The sequence below is a fragment of the Spermophilus citellus genome (assembly GCF_964194105.1).
Source record: "Spermophilus citellus genome assembly, chromosome: 1".
Taxonomy (NCBI): Eukaryota; Metazoa; Chordata; class Mammalia; order Rodentia; family Sciuridae; genus Spermophilus; species Spermophilus citellus.
The window spans coordinates 207712688-207737032 of NC_138182.1; the positions used below are offsets into that span (position 1 = coordinate 207712688).

The 24345-nt window shown below is 37.4% G+C and overlaps 1 protein-coding gene across 2 annotated transcripts in view; it reads right to left on the minus strand.

The window, feature by feature from the left end:
* Positions 1-24345, minus strand: part of LOC308648339 (uncharacterized protein) — a 568826-nt gene that overhangs the window by 43578 nt on the left and 500903 nt on the right. The window contains exon 10 of one of the 2 annotated variants that reach the window (XM_081292960.1): positions 22267-23758. The exons of the other annotated variant lie outside the window; for it this stretch is intronic. The gene's annotated coding sequence lies outside the window, so the exon portion shown is untranslated. Of the gene's footprint in view, positions 1-22266; positions 23759-24345 lie in introns of those variants that run through there. 2 annotated transcript variants of the gene reach the window in all.

Below are 24345 nucleotides of genomic sequence, written 5' to 3' on the forward strand. Positions count from 1 at the left end.
TTTGTTGATTCTTGTTATTAACTCTTGTGCTATGGGTGTCCTATTAAGGAATTTGGAGCCCGACCCCACAATATGTAGATCGGAGACAACTTTTTCTTCTATCAGACGCAGAGTCTCTGATTTGATATCTAGCTCCTTGATCCACTTTGAGTTTACTTTTGTGCATGGCGAGAGGAGGGGATTCAGTTTCATTTTGTTGCATATGGATTTCCAGTTTTCCCAACACTATTTGTTGAAGATGCTATCCTTCCTCCATTGCATGCTTTTAGCTCCTTTATCAAATATAAGATAGTTGTAGCTTTGTGGATTGGTCTCTGTGTCCTCTATTCTTTACCATTGGTCCACCCGCCTGTTTTGGTACCAGTACCATGCTGTTTTTGTTACTATTGCTCTGTAATATAGTTGGAAAACTGGTATTGCTATACCACCTGATTCACACTTCCTGCTTATAATTGTTTTTGCTATTCTGGGTCTTTTATTTTTCCATATGAATTTCATGATTGCTTTCTCTATTTCTACAAGAAATGTCATTGGGATTTTGATTGGCATTGCAATAAACCTATAGAGAACTTTTGGTAATATCGCCATTTTGATAATGTTAGTTCTGCCTATCCATGAACAGGGTATATTTTCCCATCTTCTAAGATCTTCTCCTATTTCTCTCTTTAGGGTTCTGTAGTTTTCCTTGTATAAGTCTTTCACCTCTTTTGTTAGGTTGATTCCCAAGTATTTTTTTTTTGAGGATATTGTGAATGGAGTGTTTTTCCTCATTTCCATTTCAGAAGTTTTGTCGCTGATATACAGAAATGCCTTTGATTTATGTGTGTTGTTTTTATATCCTGCCACTTTGCTGAATTCATTTATTAGTTCTAGTAGTTTTTTTGTAGACCCTTTTGGGTCTTCTAGGTATAGAATCACGTCATCCGCAAATAGTGATAATTTAAGTTCTTCTTTTCCTATTTTTATGCCTTTAATTTCTTTCATCTGTCTAATTGCTCTGGCCAGTGTTTCGAGAACTATATTGAATAGAAGTGGTGATAGGGGGCATCCCTGTCTTGTTCCAGATTTTAGAGGGAATGCCTTCAATTTTTCTCCATTCAGAATGATGCTAGCCTGAGGCTTAGCATAGATAGCTTTTACAATCTCGAGGTAAGTTCCTGTTATCCCTAGTTTTTCTAATGTTTTGAACATAAAGGGATGCTGTACTTTGTCAAATGCTTTTTCTCCATCTATCGAGATGATCATATGGTTCTTATCTTTAAGTCTATTGATGTGGTGAATAACATTTATTGATTTCCGTATATTGAACCATCCTTGCATCCCAGGGATGAATCCTACTTGATCATGGTGCACAATTTTTTTGATGTGCCTTTGTATCCGATTCGCCAGAATTTTATTGAGGATTTTTGCATCTAGGTTCATCAGAGATATTGGTCTGTAGTTTTCTTTCTTTGCGGTGTCTTTGTCTGGTTTCAGGATCAGGGTGATGTTGGCCTCATAGAATGAATTTGGCAGAGCTCCCTTTTTTTCTATTTCCTGAAATAACTTGAAAAGTATTGGTATTAATTCCTCTTTAAAGGTTTTGTAAAACTCCACTGTGTACCCTTCTGGTCCTGGGCTTTTCTTGGTTGGTAGTCTTTTGTTTCTTCTTCTATTTCATCCATTGATATTGGTCTGTTTAAATTGTGTGTATCCTCCTGACTTAGTCTGGGCAAATCATATGACCTAAGAAATTTATCAATGTCTTCCCTATCTTCTATTTTATTGGAATATAGGTTTTCAAAATAATTTCTAATTGTCTTCTGTATTTCTGTAGCATCTGTTGTGATATTTCCTTTTTCATCCTGTATGTTAGTAATTTGAGTTCTGTCTCTTCTTCTCTTCGTTAGCATGGCTAAGGGTCTGTTGATCTTATTTATTTTTTCAAAGAACCAACTTTTAGTTTTGTTAATTTTTTCAATAGTTTCTTTTGTTTCAATTTCGTTGATTTCTGCTTTGATTTTAATTATTTCTTGCCTTCTGCTATATTTGCTGTTGTTTTGCTCTTCCTTTTCTAGGGCTTTGAGATGAAGTGTGAGCTTATTTATTTGTTGTTTTTTCCTTTTTTTGAGGAATGACCTCCAGGCGGTGAGTTTCCCTCTTAAAACTGCTTTCATTGTGTCCCATAGATTCTGAAATGTTGTGTCTGTATTTTCATTTATCTCTAAGAATTTTTTGATTTACTCCTTTATGTCTTCTGTAACCCATTGATCATTCAGTAACAGATTGTTCATTTTCCATGTGATGTAGGATTTTTCCTTCCTTCTTTTATCATTGATTTCCAGTTTCATTCCATTATGATCCGATAGAATGCATGGTATTATCTCCACCACTTTATATTTACTGAGGGTTGCCCTATGGCATAATATATGGTCTATTTTTGAGAAGGATCATGTGCTGCTGAGAAAAAAGTATATCCACTTGATGATGGTTGATATATTCTATATATGTCAGTTAAGTCTAGGTTATTGATTGTGATATTGAGGTCAATATCTTCTTTGTTCAACTTTTGTTTGGAGGATCTGTCCAATGGTGAGAGAGGTGTGTTGAAGTTACCCATAATTATTGAGTTGTGGTCTATTTGATTTTTGAACTTTAGGAGAGTTTGTTTTATGAACATCGCAGCACCATTATTTGGTGCATAAATATTGATAATTGTTATGTCTTGTTGGTGAATGGTTCCTTTTAACAGTATATAATGTCTTTCCTTATCCCTTTTGATTAACTTAGTCTTAAAGTCGATTTTATTCGATATGAGAATGGCCAACCCCGCTTGCTTACGAGGACCATGTGCATGGTATATTTTTTCCCAACCTTTCTCCTTGAGCCTGTGTATGTCTTTTCCAATCAGATGTGTCTCCTGGAGGCATCATATTGTTGGATTTGTTTTTTTAATCCATGTTACCAGCCTATGTCGCTTTATTGGAGAGTTTAAGCCATTAAAGTTTAGAGTTACTATTGATATATGGTTTGTACTTCCTTCCATGTTTGATTATTTATCTTTTTTTTCCTAATTCAGTTTGTTTCTCCATGATTTGCTTCCCCCTGTCCTCTGTCTTTACTGAGGCACTTCCCACTGATGGTTTTGGTTATTGTTTTTCATTTCTTCCTCGTGTAGTGTTTTGCTCAAGATGCATTGCAATGCTGGTTTTCTGGCTACAAATTCTTTTAGCTTTTGTTTATCATGAAAGATTTTTATTTCATTGTCGTACCTGAGGCTTAATTTTGCTGGATACAGAATTCTTGGTTGGCATCCATTGTCTTTCAGTGTTTGAAATACGTTGTTCCAGGATCTTCTCGCTTTCAGTGTCTATGATGAAAAATCCGTTGTTAACCTTATTGGTTTACCCCTAAATGTAATCTGCCTCCTTTCTCTTGTAGCTTTTAATATTTTCTCTTTGTTCTGTATATTGGATATCTTCATAACAATGTGTCTTGGCGTTGGTCTACTGTGATTTTGTGTGCTCGGTGTCCTGTATGCATCTATAATTTGTATATCTGTTTCCTTTATTATTTCTGGAAAGTTTTCTGTAATTATTTCATTCAGCAGGTTACTCATTCCCTTGGTATGAATCTCTGTACCTTCCTCTATCCCGATGACTTGTAAGTTTGGTTTTTTTATGTTATCCCAAATCTCTTGGATGTTTTTCTCATGATTTTTTACCAGCCTATCTGAGTTGGCTAGACTCTTTTCAAGATGATATATTTTGTCTTCATTATCTGACGTTCTGGCTTCTACTTGCTCCACTCTGTTAGTGATACTCTCGATTGAGTTTTTAATTTGGTTTATTGTTTCCTTCATTTCTAGAATTATTGTTTGATTTTTTTTTATAATCTCTATCTCCTGATAAAGATGCTTAACTTCTTCTTTTATCTGTTTATGTAATTCATTTTTAATGTGATCTTTCGCTGTTTGGATTTGCTGTCTTGTATCCTCTTTAAGGTTCCTTTCCATCTGTCTAAGGTATTCCTTGAGTTCTTTATATGGCCATTTTTCTGATGACTCTAGGTCCTCCTGAATATTTAGGCTGTCCTTCATTGTTTGTACTTCTTTCCTTCCTTGCTTTTTTATGCTCATGATACTTCTTGTTCTGTTTGACTGCTGAGTTACTTTTTACTCTTATAAATTTATTTGATGCTTGGGAGGAAAGATATTAGAAGGGAAGGGAAGAAGTCACTAAAGAGAATGAGTGTAGGCACGTAGAATTCAAGGAAGGGGGAATAAGAAAATTGAAAAGAAATGAAAAGACAAAAGAAAAAAGTGAAAATAAATAAATAAAGAAAAAACGAAGAAACAAAAATTTAAAACCAAAAAAAAATTTATAATGATAATTAAAAAATGGAAATTAAAGTTTAAAAAATAATAGTAATAATAATAAAATAAAAAGAATTAAAAAATTGAAACCATTATTGAAAAAGTTAAAGAACAACAACATCAACAACAAAAAAATGAAAATAAAATAATAAAAAAATAATAATAATCATAAAAAAAATAATAAATGCAGTCATAGAGCTCAATTAACTTCTCTTCCAGTAGGTGGAGCTGTGCCCACTGGGCCAAGCTTCTCTTCTCGATAGGTGGGATCCAATCACTGTGTAGCAGCTCTTCCTCCCAGACTGTGCGGGTCTCCAATCCTGAGTGCCTAGGGCCTTCTCTTTTGTTTCCTCAAGCCAGGCCCCGCTCACCTGTGACACTCACCACAATAATACTGGCTACACACCAGGTCTGCTGCTCCTGGGAGCCCTGTTTTCATGGATGCCTGGGCACACTCTCCCTGTTTGCCTCCCTCATACCCTAAGTTTGTAGAGCTTGGGGCTGAGAACCCCCAGCGAATTTGTTTGCCCTCCGGTAGCAACTCCCCTGGTAGCTGGTGCAAGGGACCTCAGTTGTCAGCACTGGTGGGAGCGGTAGCCGGGGGTTCTGCACGGCTAGTCCCGCGTTACACCTGATTCCCTCGGTCTGGCTACCGTGCTCAGTTGGCTTTTACCTCTGTGAGTTCAGGCGGGCTGACTAGTTATTTCAGCGGGATCGTCAGTGCTGAGTCCTGAGAAGCAGGCGAACCGGAGCTAGAATGTAGCCAATCCGGGCTCTGTGTGTTCTGAGAAGGCCAGACTATTCGCCCCGGATCTACTTCAGCTCAACATTGCCTAGTGGTCCTGAGCAAACAGCATTTTGATAGTTTACTTCTCCCTATGCCCGCGCAGCTGAAGGGGTTAGAGACTTGATCTCTCCGCGTCCACCGCCATGTTGGATCACTTAGATTTTAAATTGTCACTCATCTTATCAGCTGTTCCATTTTACTCAGTGGGTCGGCGTCTCACTTGCGAGGTGCAGAGTCTACTCTAAGGTGCTCCGCAGGAAGCGGCGGCGGTGGCAGCGGCCCAGCTGCGGCAGTCGGGACGCCCGGGGAGGGGGTGCGGGCTGGGGGAGGGGAGGCAGCGCCGTGGGCCTGGGCGGGCTGGGTGACTGGGCACACAAGAGAGCGGGCAGGGCAGGGGAAAGAAATTGAGGTCCAGATTTAGGGAGTGAGCGTGGGAAGATAGACGGTGGGGGAGAAGCAAAGCGGAAAGGCAGAGAGGAGAAGGAAAAGGGGCTGAGAGAGCCGGGAAGCTCAGGGGCTGCAGCCTTACTGCTCACACTCAAGAATATTATTTATAAAATAACAGTTCCATAAACAGTTCCATAAAGAAAGAGCATCTTAATTATAAGGATTTTTCTTAGAAATCCTTTAGACTTATCCAACTTTGATTATTCTCATACTCTTTTCCCTAAAATTCAAAAAATTTTACATTACTGAGCTCTTTTCATTTTTATGAAATTTGTCAATTGTTTATTCTTTTCTCTAACAGGATGAAATCATCCACCACCTTCAATTTCTCTTTTCCTCCACTTTATTACTCATGAAAAGAAGGAATCATCTTTTGGAACAAGCAAACACTGCAGATATGTTACATAAGAAGTTATCTTTATTAGCAAGAGAGATTTCTCAGTCTTACAGATGCTGCACACTGGAGAGTTTAAGAATCCATATTTGTTTCCTTGGGCTAGAAACAGGGACAGGTCTTGCTGGCCTTAATCACTAGGGGCAAACTTGTGCCCCCAAAGAAAGGACAGAGAGTGGCAAAGGGAAAAAAGAACTTTCCATGTACATCTCTGTTCAGTTATGTTTATTCTGAAGGAAAACATTACTGGGGATAACAAATAAATAGTTTCATATGCTTTGTACCCTACACATGCTTATAATCACTTATGAGCAAATTTGGACTCATCCTTGGAGTGTGTCTTCCAAATGGGGGTGCAGGCATTGGGGAATTGCAGTACAGGAACTAACTCTGCCACATGTAGTGAGGCAAGATTGCTCAATCACTGCAGAAGAACCATGTTCATATTTAACCCGAGGTCTTGGAGCACTTAGTGTATCTTCTTTTGATGGGAGAAACATCAGGGATAGAAGTGATCAAATATGGAAATTTGTGGTGTAGGGCTCTAAGACCAGAGAATACATGCCTCAGTAGAGATCTTGAACACTGCTTTAATGTGAGGCTTATCAATGGTTTCAGGAGGGGCTTCTTACAGAAAATATTTGAGGAGTGGAAACTGTGGATCCTTGTGTGGCCCATATAGACTTCAAAGAAAGTTGAAGTGGACAGAATGGAAACATACAAATAGAATGCTGAAACCTTTGGAAGACCCTGTCACCATCAAATATGGTTGCTTGCTTCCAGCACACACCTCCCAGGACCCGAGTACAAAAAGCAAGAAATCAGTGAAGCTTGCTCTCCAGAGCAGCAGGTCTCAGAAAGCACATGCTGGTGTCAAAGGCCAGAGGAAGAACTTGAACTGTCAATCAAACAGTTATAGGAAATATGGAAAGAATGGACTGTCTTGAGAGCAGAATACAAGAAAGCTGTGGTGAGATTCAATAGTCTTACCCTCCTCTTGGTCCACAGGGCAAAAACTGAGCAGGGAGCCATTCGCATTTTATGACCTGACCCCCAATATGGATCTTTGATAGAGATGTAGCTCTCATGGAGGCATATAATAAGTTTATCAGTGAAAAAAGAATGACAGATCTTTAAGTTTTGATTTCTGAAATAAGATACTTTGAAGGTTCAAACATGGTTGGCAGAAGCCATAAATGGCCAGGATCTTCTGGTCTAACCCAAATATTTAGAAGCCTTAGCATCCTGGAGGTTTCTCTTTATTATCTTTCTGAATTCTAAAAGAAGAAGTAACAGTCAGGTATTGTATTCAATTGGGAGAAAACAAGATTCCCTCCTTATGAAAAATGCAGTAGCTCCAACATTCATAAAACAGCTCCAATTAGAAATCAGAAACCAGTCTACATATTTACAGGGCATTATATATAGGAAGTTTTGCACAGATTATGAAAGGCTGAGATGTTTACTCTGACCCCTGAAGGAAACCTGTGGATTAGCAGCTGGAGAAAGCCCTACCACCACTAAGTAGAGAGATAATGGGAGGAGGTGGTGGTGGTGGAACCCACCAATAGGGACCATTTTGCAGAAAGTGGTCTCTTTTGGTAATAAGGTTGTTACAGATGTAGTTGGTTAAGATGAAGTCAGAAGTAAGGGAGGCCCTTAATCCAAAATGAAAGGGGGCATTATAAAAGAGAAAAGACACTTATATCCACAAAGTGAGGAACTTGTGTCAGGACTAAAGTACAGACTGGACTGATGGAACTGCAAACCAAGGAAGAGTCTGGAAGTAACTGTCCTATGCCGATACTGTGGTTCTAACATATCACCAGGAATCCAATCTTCTGTCTTTCTACACCACCATTTCTTAGGGTGTAGCTTCCACTGTCAGCTCACTTCATTGTGCAAAGGACTGTTGTTCGAGTTCTTGCATTTTTCTCTCAAGTAGAAAACAGGACAGATGCCAGGACCCAAATAACTTTCCAGAAGCCTTTGCATGACTACTATAGCCTAAGCTTAAAAATATTTCATCCAGGTGAATTACCCTGGTTTTGAGGAAAGGGAAGATGAAATACTGAGAAATTCACAGATAATCTTTATCACACAAAAGAGAAAGGCTGGCATTTAAGAATTAGCCCAAACAGAACAGGGTGGCTGGGTAATTGATCAAACACAAATGTAGTCTCATGATACAGTGAGATCCAAGGCAAACGAAAGGGAACACAAAGTGCCAGGTTAGTTGTATATGTAGATGGTGGATGGTTACTATTTCTATAGCTCTGTTGGAATTCCAATAGAAATCTGCATAAAGTATTGACCTTTGAGTTTAGTTTCATTAACTATAAATGAGGTTTAGTTCTCTCTTCAGTAATAGAGTACCCTTCTATATATCTGGGGACATAAAATAAATATCACTTATTTATTCATCCAGTTATTTCAGAAAATACTCTGGACATAGGTATGAAGAGTCAGAGCCAGGCTTGCTCTCATCAGACCTTTTATAGGTCTTCATCTCTGGCCCAGAACTCACCCACAAATAATGTGTGAGCATATACATGACTTATTTGCCTTACAGAATGCTATCTAGGGCAGGCTGAAAAAATGCAAATGAAGTGATAGTTGTTACATATTGACTTGTGCTCCTAAAAAAAATGTCCTCAAACCTCCAGTACCTCACAATGTGATCTTATTTGGAAATAGGGTTGCTGTAGGTGTAGCTAGTGAAGATGAGGTCATATAGAGCAGAGTGGGCCCTTTATCTAATATAACTGGTGTTCTTATATAGAAGAGAAGAGATATAGTCACTCAGATCCAATAAGGAGAGCACCAAGTGAGGACTGAGGTAGGGGACTGGACTAACATAGCTGCAGACCAAGGCACAGCAAGGCTGGCAGGCCACCAGATGCCAGGAAGGGGTAAGGAAAACTGAACCCAGAGTCTCAGAGAAAGCTCAGTCCAGTAGGCATCTTGACTGGGCTTCTTACCTCTAGAACTGTGAGAATCTATGTTTCTGTTGTTTTAAGCCACATGGTTTGTTATGGCAGCTCTAGAAAAATAATAGCTAATTGTTTTTTTTTTTTTAATCAGGACTTTCTTTATTTAAAAAAAAGATTTTTTTCTGTGGCTCTTCTAGGAAATTAAAATTTATATATACTCATTGCCTTCAGCTTTATTTTTGCTTCTGGCTGCAACATTTCCCTATGAACTTGATCAGGGAATTCTGTGTTGGCAAAGGACAAGAGGTCTTTATCCAAATTTCAGATACTTGCCTGCTCACTTTGTTAATTACTAGCCCCACATTCTCTTCCCTGCTTTATTTTTCTCTGTAGCATCCATCTATCTATCTATCTACCTATCTGTCAATCATCTAAATGTCTTTACTTTTTATAATCTGTCTATTCTTGCTCAATTACAAGTACCCGAGGGCAGACGTCTGTCTGTTTTGCTGGATGTACTGTTCACTGTAGCCCCAGTGCCTAGAGCAGTGCCTCTCCTGTGAATAACAAACTATAGGATCAAAAGCTTTACTAAATCCCAGAAGCCAATTTATTCAACCCTCATGTTTCTAACTCTCATGGAAACAAACCAGGCTGAAAGAGGACAAACTGTGATGATGGCTATAGATGCAGTCAGTCACCAAGCCAGACAGGATCAGGACCCAGGTCTCCTGTCCCCAGCACAGTGACTGTTCTGTGGTCCCAGGCTTCTGCTTCTCTCCTATAGTCACAGTATTTGACTCTGAAGTACAAAAGTATCAAAATGATAATAGAGAAATAATGGTTTTTATATATTCCATCTGATTATTTATCTGCTAAATGTTTTTAGAACAAAACTGAAAATAAAAATCTTAGTTTATGTTCCTGGTATCTGAAAATATGACAGGAATTTGCTGCTTCTTTCATGATTATTCATACTAAGAATTTAATTGTTTCAGTTTAGTAAATACATTTTGTTTTGTTTTTTCCTTTGGCTTTAGAAGAGAACATCACTGGTTTCTTTTAAAAAAATTTTTTTACATTGAAATATTTTTATTCATTTAAAGTTATTTTGTTGTTGTTGTTTCAGTGTTTTGTTGTTGTTTCTTTGTTTGTTTTGTACCAGGAATTGAATCCAGGGATACTTAACCACCGAGCCATACTCCCAGCACTTTTTAATTTTTATTTCAGACAGGGTCTCATTAAGTGGCTCAGGGACTTGCTAAGTTGCTGAGACTGCCTCCAACTTGTGATCCTCCTGCCCCAGCCTCTCAAGTCATTGGGATTTCAGATGTACACCACCACACCTAGCTGATTTCTTGATATCTGTATTTTGTGTCTCTTGTTAATGAGGTAGAAAAAAAAACACATTGAATGCACAAGGTTTAAAATATAATATGATGCTAGAAAGTCAAATAGTGGTTTTCTATTAATTAACCCATACAACTTTTATATAAAATTTCTGTCTTGTAATTGAAAAGAGAATACCGAGTCACAAAGAGGCTAGCACATTTTCACCACTATCATTTATTTTAGAAAAACATAATGAAGTCCAACTCTATGCCATATCTCTCTGATAACAAAAATCAGATTGGGTAGCTCCTTTATAGAGCTTACGTTTTAAAGTCATGTTTTCTAAAGTTGCCTAATGATGGAAATCTCCTTGGGGGTGACAGAAACTTGTAAAACATTCAGATTTCTTATCTCCATCCAAGACCTACAGAATTAGAATTGCAAGAAAAGAATTCAGAGTAGTATGTTTAGCAATCATTCAAGTGCACTTTTATTAGGTAAATATCCGAAACAGGTTTAGTAGGAAAGATTTACATTAATCAAGTATTTACACTAATACAAGTAAATCTGCAAAGTAAGTACCATAGAAAATGGTATATAATTTTGTTTATTGACTGATTCTTTAGTGTGTATTTATTGAGCATCCAATGATGCCAAATATAATTGGCACAGTGGCCTGTAATCCTAGAGACTCAGGAGGCTGAAATAGGAGGATCACAGGTCCAAGCCCAGTCTGGGCAATTTAGTGAGACCCTGTGTCTCATAATCATGATGATGATGATCATGATAATAGTAATAATTCCAAATAACCGCTCCAGGAGGTTGAACAGTAAAGAAAACAAATTCAGATCCCTGCCCTCATCATAGAGCTTCCATTTTAGTGCGGAAAAGTCAATAAACAAATATGCAGATGAGATGGTTTCTTCTGGTTTTAAGGGCTACTTCCTTTGGGGATGCTGTGTGTGTGTGTGTGTGTGTGTGTGTGTACACACGATGGGTAATGAGGCTGGAGAGAAAAAAGAAGACCAAGAGGTTCAATGTGAAGGTTTGCTTTCCTGCACTCTGAGGGCCAACCTTCAAGGGATGAGGAAGAAGTACTCAGTTAAGTCTAGGGTGGTTACAGAACAAAATCTTGATCTGCCCTCCTCTGGGTCCAATCTGGAAAGACAGCATGCTTGTCAGAGAAGCCCAGAAGGTGGCACGGAGCTGATCTATCCAGGGAGGCATTTGGGAGTACAGTAAAATTGGCTAAGAAGAGTACTTGAATATAACATCCTAAGTGTTCCATTGATTCTCCAGGAATAGCAGGAAGAAAGAGTTGAAGCTATCAGCTGATGAACTCAGAAGACAGGAGGGACACTGTGAAGAGGTAATATAACTGAGAGCCACGGCATAGATCATTCAAGCCAGGAGAGTATTAGAAAACAGATCCAGGCCTCACCAACAAAAGCTGAGATAGGAAACAAAGGGACAAGGGCTGGGACTGTAGTTCAGTGGTAGAGCACTCGCCTAGCATGGGTAAGGCACTAGGCTCAATCCTCAACACCACATTAAATACATAAATAAAATATAAAGGTTAAATTCTTTAAAAAATTATTTAAAAAGAAAGGAAGAAAGAAAGAAAAGAAAAAAAAGAAGAAAAGAAAGAAAGGGAGGGAGGGAGGGAGAAGAAGAAAACATCGGGCCTCAACATGAGGGGCAACCTATTTCAACTATATAAATTATACACCCTTCAGAGTCAGACCCAGAGAACATTATAATGAGCCCACTTCATACTATCCCTGCCCCAAGAGACTATATCAGCCATTCCTTACAAGGAACCTTCTTGGAAAACAAGAGAGACCGTTTTAGGCTAGAAGAGACTTTTAAAAAATTATGAATATTTTCAAACACACAGAACAGAGTAGTATAATGAGTCCCCACATGTCCATTATTCATATTCTAGATTTTTGCCACTCTTGTCTCCTCTATAACCCAATATTTTTGATAAAATATTTTACAGCAAATCCTAGACATGTGTCACTTTGCTCTTACAGACTTTGCTCTTACAGACTTCCATATATGTATCAAAAAATAAAGGGCTGAAGTGTAGCTCAGTGGCAAAGTGTCTGCCTTGCATTCGCAAAGCCCTGGGTTTGACCCAAAGTTTCAAAAAAGACAAAAATAAAAAAGAACCCCACCAAAAAATAAAGGGAATTTCAAGCATTACCACAAGGCTATTATTACACTTTAAACAACTAATAATCACTTTAGGGATTAATTAATATACAGTCCTTTAGAAGTGTCTCTGTTTGTCTCAAATTGCCTTTTTGCTGTTGGCTTGTTTGAATGGAGACTTAATCAACATGCTGCATTTGATTGTTATGTCTCTTAAGTATCTTTTAATCTAAAGCAGCCCCCCTGTAATCATCCATAGTAGGAACTTGAGAACAAAACAAGATCAGTTGGAAAAATTCAATCAAGTTACCCTATTTTGCTCACCTAGGTCTGAGTGTGTACATTCTGACCCCATGAAAACCATAAGAAGCATTAACACTCAAGGGGAGTCTCACCAAGCTGGAAAGTTATTTTAGGAAAATTTCCTCCATGAATTGTATTTGTTGAAAAGCAGCCGTAAACTATCACAGTAAAGACTCTCATTCAAGAAATATTTTTATGCAATACTTTCAAAAGCCATTGGATGGACATTGCCTTCAATTTTTCAGTTACCTTTCTATAAATCCTGCACGACTCATTATCAACGGCACCTCCTCTGACTCACAGACTATTAAAGCTTATTGAGAAATAACTCGGACTTCCCAGAAGACTAATTTACGTCAGCAGGCAAAGGGATAATCACAACCATAAATCTTAAACCTATCCATGACTACAGCTGTTTAAAAAAAATAAGTTCAATAGTATTTTGTTACTTCCAACCAAAGAGAACTTTGTTTTTTTTTTTATTTTTAATAATCCAGTGTCTTAAAAGTCATCCTACTTTATTGCTATCCCTTTCTTGCTTCTGCACAGGATAACACTCTGTAAGTCATGGCTGAAGGACCAAAGTTCATTGTTAGCTTCCCTTCATTATGTTTTTTTTTTTTATTTTATTGATTGTTCAAAACATTACAGAGCTCATGATATATCGTCTTTCATACATTAGACTCAATTGGGTTTTGAACTCCCATTTTTACCCCCAGATACAGATTGCAGAATCACAACTGTTACATACTCACAATATTACATAATGGCATATTAGTGACTGTTGTATTCTGCTTCCTTTCTTATCCCCTACTATCCCCCCTCTCCTCCCCTCCCCTCCCCTCCCATCTTCCCTCTCTACCTCCTCTGCTGTTGTTCAATTATCTCCCCCTTTTTCCCCCCTCCCCTTCATTATGTTTTATAGTTTGTGGGGAAACTGCAGAATACATATTGTAAAGGAAAACATAAGAATTTAGATGATGGAACAAATATATACAGAGAGATTTCTCACGTGAAAAAAATTATCAGACCTCCTTGTATAAATTTCCATTTTTAGAGATTGAATTCATTCCCTCTTACTGGTTTATTGGTTAATTGCAACAAAAGTGCCTTTGGGAATGACTCCTAAAAATGGTGATTAAAATGATCTCCTGAAGGGCAGACTCTTCCCATAGCCAAACCAGCTGATTCCCCTCCATGCTCATATTATATTCCTCTGGCCAAAGATGGATTATTTATAGCAGAAGCACTAAAGCTCAAAGCATCCTGCTTACCTTTTGTTGTCAAGGTAACAACTTAGATTTTTTTTCTCCCTTTCTGTTGAAAGGTCAGATTTCTTATGATATGAGTCACAGAGCTCAGGGGGATTTTTTAAATTGAGATAGCACTTTTTCAAAGACAAAGTAAAAACCAAAGTTTTATTACTATCCAGACAATTTAAAATTGGATTGAAACTACCAGATGGTTCACAATAATTAACCCTGACAGCTTCCTTGTTTATGTTGGAAGGAAATGTGGACCAGTCAGGTTGTCACTGCTTGCTGAGGTCTGTCCCTAGGATTGCAAACCTCTTGGCTTCTTGCTGATCTGTTCTCTGTCAATCATAATTGCTATTTCTCTTTTGCATGGAGTTGGATGAAAATTGTCCTAATTTTTTTCTATAAATTTCAGCTTTAGAAACTTCAAAACTAACCATAGGGAATTGGGGGATTCATTTTGAGGGGGAATTTAATACCTATGATAATGATTGCACTTACCTTGATATCACTGGAGGTTCATATATTAACTAATATTATTCAGAGGTGGAAAATGTTATTTCTCCAAATATATATATATCAGATTAAATAAGTACCCTAGTGCAAGTCTAGAAAAGAGTATTTGATCCTGATACTTAGGTAATAAGTCTGCACTCTTAGCCTCTCTGCCATGGTTCCTCTTTACAAGCTCATGGCTCCAGGTAAGATGCAAAAAGAACCTAAGGTGGCAGTCTTCTAGGGGAAAGAGGAGGACTGTGCTTTCCTCAGATCCCACTCTCCAAATGCTACCCCCCCCCCCAGTAAGGCTATCTGTGGACATTTAAGATACTTTTCCAAGCTGTATTCCTCCATCACCTAACTGGAAGAGAGTTGAATAAAATTCAGAGAATCTGTCTTTTGGGATCCCCCAAATTCAACTTGGTGCCTCAAATCCTGGTGAATTCAGGATGCTTGTGTCTCACCAGTATATATTTACTTACAATAAATAGGTACTGCTTCTTAAACACATTCCTTTTCACAATATCCCTGTGAGAGGTAACCAATCCAATTATCAAGGAACTGAGGTTCAGACAAGTCAGCAAGAAATTCCCTGACATTACACAATGGGGAAGGTATAGAGTCAGGATTAGAACCGCTGTCTGTCTTGTTTCAAAGTCTACTCTTTTCACAGCATCACTTTCTGGTTTTTAATTTAAAAATTTTTTTTTCAACAATAAGTCAAGGATATAGACAGTTTAGTACCTCAACCCAACCCTATTCAAAGGGCTCTAAAAACAGTTTTGAAAATTGAGGTGTATAATGTCAGGACTCCAATATGTATTTTCTCCTTTGAATAGCCCATACACGATAACCATGAAGGAGAATGGAATGTTTAGTAAAATAATCTTGAGCAAAAATAAGATTTACAATTACTTATAATTTATCTTTAGTAGGCAATGAGGACTTTTCACTATTACTGGAAGGCCCAGCTTATTCTTGACAATAATCTTTGGGTCACAGGTTTACATGGTAGGACTGAGGAAAATAGAGCACCTTGAGAAATTTTGAGAGCATTCTCCAGCTGAACCAAAGAGCAACAGCCTGTCCTTCTTCCCTTAAGTCAAACAGAACCACTATTATCTGCAGCATCTATAGTCTCTAATAGTCAGAGAGGCACCAAGAGCACTAAGGAGTTTCAGCTTAATCTATTCCTTTGACATTCCCTATGTAGCTACATAACACTTTCATTCCAACTTATAAGATTGTTTAGATCCTAAGAATGTTTGACTTATATGTATTTGAGATCTGCATAAGCACAGATAAGATTAAATTGGATGCACCAGTTTTGTACATCAAAGAAAAAAAATTGTTGTAAAGTGGTGGATTATTACAGAGATTTGGATGAACCATGGTATAAGTCATAGTGCCCCATCAAGCAGAACACTTCTAATTAAAGTCTGATGTAGTGAAGGGTGGTATAAAAGGACAGAGTTTAGCTTCTTTTCTGATCCCAAGGATCTAGAATCTACCATTACTCCAAGGCCAGGAAGACCCTGGTATTTCTCTTTCCAGGTATTCAAGGCTGTTCCAAGGAACCCAGGGAAGTCCAACAGTGTCCTCAAGGCTATTGCAAGGAACCCAGGGAAGCCCAACAGTGTCCTGTTGATGAAGCATCTACATGCAGCTTCCATCTGGCCAAGGCCAGGAGGATCTGCAAAGCCTGTGCGTCTAGGACCCCCTGTTCTTGTCCCTTTAGGAGGAGCCTCGGCTGCATCTTCTTGACCTAAGAAATCTGAAAGAGGCACCTTCAGCCTCTGACCACAGAAGTTAGGCATAAAGAAGGGAGACAGGAGAATTAAGCACCAGTATATTTCCTTTGTCAGCACAGTTCTGATGACAGCCCCTTTCCTGGGCTGAAGACTAAATAGGAATTAGAAAAAAAAATGTTTTCCTTAGCTCTTTTACTTATGTTGTCTATGACTTTGTTTCTAAATACTTTGTTAAATGATGCTTAGAATTCATCTAGATTGGGTGATTTCGTGGCAAAAAATAAAAACAAAAACAGCCTTGAAAATGAGAAGCAAATATTTTGCTTAAGAATTTAAAGTTTGGCAATTATTTAAGAAAAGTTAAACATACATCCACCATATGATACAGCAATTCCACTCCTTGGCATTTACTCAAGGGAAATGTAAACATATGTCCATAAGAAAGACTTATATTCTAGTGTTTAGAGCAAAGACATCATAGTCAAACTATGGCCATAACCCAAAAGTCCATCATTTAGTGAATGGATAAACAAAATCTGATATGTGGACAATGGCCACCAAGCCATTAACAAAGGACAAAACACTGATACATGCAACAGATGGATGAACCAAAAAGTATGCTAAGTGAAAGAAGCAAGACCCAAAGGCAGCATTCTGTGTTGTTCTATTTATATGAAACTTCTAGAAAAGGCATACCCTCAGAGACAGAAAGCACATCAGTTGTTGCTTGGGTAAAAGTAGGAGCAGAGAATTTTTTCTGAAAGTGGATCATGGTAGTGGCCACACAACTGCATACATTTATCAAATCTTGTCAAACTGGGCATTTAAGCGGGTGACTTTAATGGATAAGTTTTATATCAATCAAGTTTTTAAAAGGAGGAAGACGAATAAGCTGTTTAGGCATTGATGTTTTATGAGATAAAAAAAATATACATTAGGTTTAAGAAAAAGAAGTGCTCTAAGCACAAACTATTCTTAGGATATGATTGAAATTTTGAAATCTGCTCATGAAGAAATTAATATTTGCTCAAACACAGCTATCATCTGACATTTCAAACTAGTTCCTGTGTGGGTTGAAATATGCAAGCATATCTGTGTTACCCTCTTCTTGAAATTCTCTGGAGGACTCTTCTGACAGGATCAGAAGATAAACTGCCTTCCTGCATGGGAAATGAGAAACAAAGACAAACAATAACTGTTGAACTGGATGTGCTAGTGAAAGTCTTTTGGAGAAGTTGATGGGGCCAGACGGAATGGGGGAGAGGATGGAGAGTGATGGCTGGGGCTGGCAGCAAGTCTTTAGTTCTGTTCCCCATAACTAGTGTGCTGAGAGAGCTGATGGATGAAAGCAGCAGAACATGTGTCATGGGTCCTGCAATGAATGATCCTCAACTGGCCTTCAAAGAAATCAGGCTATGGTCAAGGTGGCATTTTTAATAAAAGCAGACAGCTGCCTCCTGCCCCACGTGTCAGCCCCCCTACAGCCTTGAGACTCACTCCTTTCTCTGTGGGAAAGCCTGCTGGAGGCATATTGGCTGGCAAGATGAGGTTTCTTTTTCTATTTTCTTCTTCTTTTTTAAAAAAGCAGCTTGAAGCTCATTAACGTCAGGAATGTGATGAGGCCCTCTCATGAAATATGAAAGGTACGGTGCAGGGCAGGAGAAGAAAAGTCAAGCATTGTGGAAGTGTTGGAAAAGGTGAGATGAAAGCGCGTATAAGGGCAGGTGTGAGCCTGTCATTTGGGCTGCTACGCTTGGGACTTCTATTCCCTCAAGTGAGACTATCGGAAGGAGTCCACATTTTTCAATAGAGCAGCGTGACATTAAGCGATGGTTCCTGAGCATTGGCACCCCAACTGCGGGGTCTCTGCAGGTGGGTTTTATGCTGTGCTCTTTGGTTGCTGGAATATAAATCCCACATGAGTGGTGCAGCAGCAGCAGGCTTTTCGAGAGCAAAGAGGATTATGAAAGCAGGAGAACTACTTCCCCCCACCCCTTTCTTCTTCTTTTTCTTTTTCTTTCCAATGGAGGCATTTGACTACGGAGAAAAAATGGAAACACCTCTTCAGAAAGAAAAAAAGAATACAAAGAGACAACTCACAGACAAGGACATATAAATAAGAGTCAAAATATGAAAAAGCTTGAAACCCGTGATTACTCAGTTTCATATTTCTGAATGATAAAAATTTAAAGTTGTTACAGTACTCAGAGAGCAGGGAGAGGACCCATTAGTATTGCTTGTATGAATGTGAACCACAACAGTCTTCTAAGCAAGCAATTAAGAACTTTCAAAGCTTAAAATAAAAAGGACCACCTTAGTTCCCTGTTAGTAACTTACTTTACAGAAGTGATTAACACTAGCATGTTGGATCCAGAAAAACTGGAAACAACCCCAAGCCATGAATCAGAAAAAGATGAATAATTATGGTACATTTGTATTATAGGACATCATGCAGATATTAGAAGGAATGCATTGGAGCCATATTTATTAATTCAGAAAAAAATTCCATTGCCTATTAAGTATGCGAAAGTTTCTCATGTAAATTAGTTGGAAAAGAGAAAAAAAAATCCCCCCCAAAAAACCCCAAAACCTACAGAGTAAATATGTTTGGTTAGATAGATAGATAGATAGTTAAAGGTAGTAGGTAATTAGGTAAACTTGATTATTTTATGGGAAGGGAGAACAGAAAAATCATTATTTTTTATTTACACACCTTTATATTGTTATTTGTAGCAATTAATGTACAATACTTTTTAATTTAGAAAAGGAATTTCTTTAATCTTTAAAGACAATAAAGAATTTTTAAAAATTAAATTTCTCAAAACAAACAAACAAAAACATTGCTGTGAAACCAGCCTTGTGCTGAGGTCCTTCTAAATGTAGGACATGTTTCTGCCATCAATAGCTTACAATCTAGTCTAAATCACAATATGAACAAAAGCACCTGGAAAAAAAATACATGGCATTACAAGTCAAGATACTCTATGTCTTTGGAGTCTGGACAACAATGTCAGCCAAGACAAGAGTGGTAAAGAGGAGGCAGAGTCCTGGGTTTGAAGTACAGGGTTTGTGTTATGGATACTATGGGAGAAAAAGTTTAACTATACAGGGTGGTACTATTAGATCAAGCCTGCTAATGGTGTTTTTACAAATGTTCCAAATACTCATGATTTTTACCTAAAAAAATACTATCACAGCTTTTTAATAAAGCAATCAACAACTAAGTGAGGTATATTTCTCAATTTCGTTTTGAATATTAAACTGAGTGGTGGATTCAGGAATAGCTTTATTGTATTACTGATATCTATACTAACATGTTTAAAAAGTTCTAGTACTCATTTGATGTGTATAGCAATAAGACAGATTTTCTTCTGGACATTTTTTGCACTTTTTCTTTTAGAAGCTATTGTGAATTAAGAATTTTTATATCGGGCTGGGGATGTGGCTCAAGCGGTGGCATGCTCGCCTGGTATGCGCGCGGCCCGGGTTCCATCCTCAGCACCACATACAAACAAAGATGTTGTGTCCACCGAAAACTAAAAAGTAAGTATTCAAAAAAAATAATAAAAAATAAAGTGGAGTTGTTCAGGCCTAAGGCCATCCTGACACTTAAAAAAAATAAAAAAATTAAAAAAAAGAATTTTTATATCTTTTATTGAATTGCCCTATTATGATTATATGGTTACTATTTTTATCCCCAGTAATGCTTTTTTTGTCTTTAAATAAATTTTGCCAGATATTAATGTTGTTCACAAGTATTCTTTAAATTGATAATTAAATTTATGTCTGCTTATTTTAAAAGTATGTTTCTGATTATTTATAGATAAGAGGGTTTAAAAATCTATACTTCTAATCTATGTTAAGTGAAAAGTTTTGTCCATGTACATTTATTATGTAACTGACATGTTCAAGTTTGAGTTTTTACCATGTTATTTCATACTGTATATTTGTTCCAGGTTCTTTTATTCATAACTCTTTCCCTGTCTGATTCTTCTAATGTCTGATTTATTGCCTTTTATCTGTACACGGTCTCTTTGTCTATGTTTTCAGTTTGACACCTAAGCCAAGAAGTCTACCTGACTTTGTTAACTTTATTTTTATTTTATTTTTATTTGCAATTGGTACTACACCCTTAAGTTTACATACCTAATTCTATAATGATCAGGAATTGTTCAGCTACTCAGAAAAAAAAAATCGTGCTTACATAAATCATTTATTCATTCCCCACTTTGGAAAACAGGATCATCATTGCCATAAATGGTATTTATTATGGAGTAGAATATGGAGTTTGTTTCCATTTCATCAATTGCTCTTTCCTTATTCCCTGTTAAAAGAACCCCATTTTTACTGGAGCATTAAAATTTCACATACCATTTAAGTTCATTTTGACAAACTTGTACATGCAGGGAATTTTATTTTAATTCCCATTCCCCCCACATTTTTCTCCCTTCCTTCCTTCGCCTATTCTCCCTCTTCTATTCTACTAAACTTCCCTTCTTCTATGTGTCCATGAAGGTTAAATTCTCTCTGGTAATTTTATATATAAATATAACACAATTTTGTTAAATCCAATGATCGTCCATTTTCACTTCTTTCCTCTCTCACTCTTGTTCTTCTTCTATTCCATGGATCTTCCCCTCCCCATTCATGTTCTTTCCTTTAATTTGCTCTTCTTCCACATATGAGAGAAAACATTCAACCTTTGAGTTCGGCTTATTTCACTTAGCTCGACTTGCTCCATTTCCATCCACTTCCCAGAAAATGCCATTATTTCATTCTTTTTTATGGGTGAGGAAGACTCCATTGTGCACCTATAGCACATTTCCTTAATCCATTAATCTATTTAAGGACATCAGTGTTGATTCCATAATTTATGAACCCTAGTTTTATCTAGACTTTAGAAGGCATAGTGCAGGAGGAAGTTGATCCAGCCTTAGGAGACATTTTTCTCCTATCTGATGATTACTTTCAGATTTAGTCATAGGACTTTGTTCTAACCAATGTAACATCTGGGTGATTCTTTTTATTTTATTTTATTTTTTTATTAGTTGCTCATGACAGTACAATTATCTTGACATATTATACATTTGATTCAAATAGGATATGAATTATCATTTTTCCACGAGTACAGATTGCAGGATCACATTGGTTATACAGCCATGTATATACATACAGCAATACTAGTGTCTATTGTATTCTGCTGCCCTTCCTATCCTCCCCTTCCCTCCCCTCCCCTCCCATCATCTCTCTCTACCCAATCTACTGTGACACATTTCTCTCTCTTTCTTTTCTTCCCCCTCACACCATCATATATGTATTTTGTATTACGATGAGGGTCTCCTTCCATCTTAGAAAAAAATTTCTCTGAGGAAAAGGCTACCTGAGAAGAAACTGGCTATTAGGTTTTTTTTTTTTTTTTTTTTCCAAACCTCCAGTAATGAAAATCTACCAGGTGTAGGCCTAGTCTTGAGCTGCAATTTGTTGGGAGCGGGGGTAATTGTGTACACAGACTGAAACCACAATCCTGTGACTATAGGGGGCACACTTGAAGGTGAGTCTGCTGGGGAGCAGGGAGGTGGGAAAAGCCTAGGTTATTGATGTGAGTTTTGCAGCAAGTACATCCAGATCCAGGTGGTGTTTATGCCAATTGTTGACAAGCATCCCTCTACATACAACACAAATACAAAGTGGGTGTGAGTGCTCACTATAGGTTGAAATCATTATAATCATTTTATTATATAGTTAAAACATTTACACAAAGAGAAGTGAAATATCCATAAACAGAGTTCCTCTTGATACCAATTTTACCCAATTCTTTCATACTAGGGAACTGGTTAAAAAAGAGTTAGTAGATATGATTAAGAAGATTATATTTTTGAGAGAGAGAGAGAGAGAGAGAGAGAGAGAGAGAGAGAGAGAATTTTTAATATTTATTTTTTAGTTCTCGGCGGACACAACATCTTTGTTGGTATGTGGTGCTGAGGATTGAACCCGGGCCGCACGCATGCCAGGCGAGCGCGCTACCGCTTGAGCCACATCCCCAGCCCCAAGAAGATTATTTTTGATTTGATTCTCTTCTCCTTGATGTTTCACTTACTCCTTACCACTGCATTCTTATGTCAGGATTTTTACTATTAGTTACAGAAAAAATAAATAAATCTCAGCCTGAGCTCATGTGATAGTTCATATTTCATTTTAAATTCAAGACATTTTTTCAAGTTATGGATAAAGAAGAGTCCTTAATACATCCTGAAAACTACCTATTGCAAGTTACTATTAGCCTTGTACTATACTGCTACAAGATAACTCAATATCCTTTAAGAAACCTTAAACTCCTTTCTTGTTATCTGGACTATGGTTTATCTTTGTTTGTTTGGAGTACTCTTCTAGTCCCTCTCTGTGTTCAACCTCTATGATATGAGTGATTAAAATAAGTTCAGATATTGATGAAGAGGAGGATAATGTATATTTTGTATTTTAAGTCTTTTGTTGTTTAATTTCAATGCATTTCCTCATTCCAAACAAAAACAAAATATAAATACTTTCCTGCTGTTGCTGCTGCTGCTGCTTCCTGTATAACATCATTAAATCCCCTTCCTGCCATGTTTCCAGTCTGGGAAATATGCTGCTTGGGTTAGTGGAAGTACATATAGGTTTACAATCTCCAAGGGACAAGGCTGCATTTGAGAGTTTATTTTTACAGCTTGCCCCATATCCAACTGGCAGTTACAGTTCAGCTAGTGATGAAATGAGCACATTTCCCCTAATCCTCTCTGGCAAAGAGGCAAGATGGCTGGTAGAACTAGATTTCAGGACAAAGGAAAACTACACTTTACTCTCTACCTAGGAGGGCTCAGTACTTTTAAGCTAAAGAGGGAGAAAACTGACAAAAGTTCAACCTTGAAGAGAAGTGAAAATGGCACATAAGTATGGTAATTTCAAAGTAAAAATTTAATCAGATTTAGGAATTTTTACACATGGGGAGATGTAACTTCCTTAGGCAACTATTTTCTCAATGGTTTTAAAAATAAATCAGCTTTGAATAGCACTGTTTCTATTCTCTAATTTAGAAAGAACATTTTGGTATATAGAAAATAAAATCATGCATAGCTGTTATCTGTAGCTTTGATATATTGATCTTTTAAAGCGTCTCTTGATGATTGTTTTTGTAAAAATAGGGCCATCTGTATGTGACATACAAATTTTTAAAAGTGTTTTCCTCACTCTCAAATCAATTGTTCTGCTATTTTGAACTGTAGCCTGCGTCATGCAACTTCACTGAAACGCCTGGGGGCATCTCTATTGCTACACTCCTGTAATTAATCATTTCCTTTTCTGTTGATCTGGCATGGGGCCTCTCATTAGCCTGACATCTAGTCTCTCTTCTGAGCTTATATTCTTTAGTTTTATCTTCTTCCTTATGTGTTTTCCATTGACATTTATTTTCACTCTTCAGTCATTCATTAGACAATGACATGAGGGTAGAAGAGAATGTAATTGGCCAGCAGGAGTCTTGATCAAGAGGAAATAGTGAACATCTTTATTTCTAAGGAGATCAAAAAACAGAACACATAAAAAAAGAACTTTCCATATATTCAAGTGACCAGGAGGAGAGCTTTTCCTGTGAGCAAAAATCTTTGATGGCAGTATTCCTATGGACTAACATATGAATAGAGCAAAAATAGATAGCAGAGGCTTACTTACTTGGATACAAGTCAGGTTTTCTATCTCATTGATTTTTAGAAAAGAAAGTCTTATTGTGGAAAATTAAAAAGCATATACAAAGTTAGAGGGAATAATAAAAATGAAATATAATTAGAAGTAATGAAATGGACTCACGACCCACTTAAGCAATTACTACTCTCCACAGGTCTCTTTATTTTTTTCCTATGGAACAAGACTTCCCTGAAACTTTATTAATCAAGATTTAAGAGTGTCAAAGTCTCCCTCAAAGAAGAGTATGTGGTTATCTTGAAGATCCCTTCCCAAAGAGCTTTCCAAAGTGTGAAAAAGTGAATCATTGTATTCGAGCATTAGTTACATAAATAAAAGTGCACAGGTCAAATATATGGTTTAGTGATATTTTTTTAATCTGGACAGACTAAGGATCTTAGATAGGAATAAACACCAAGC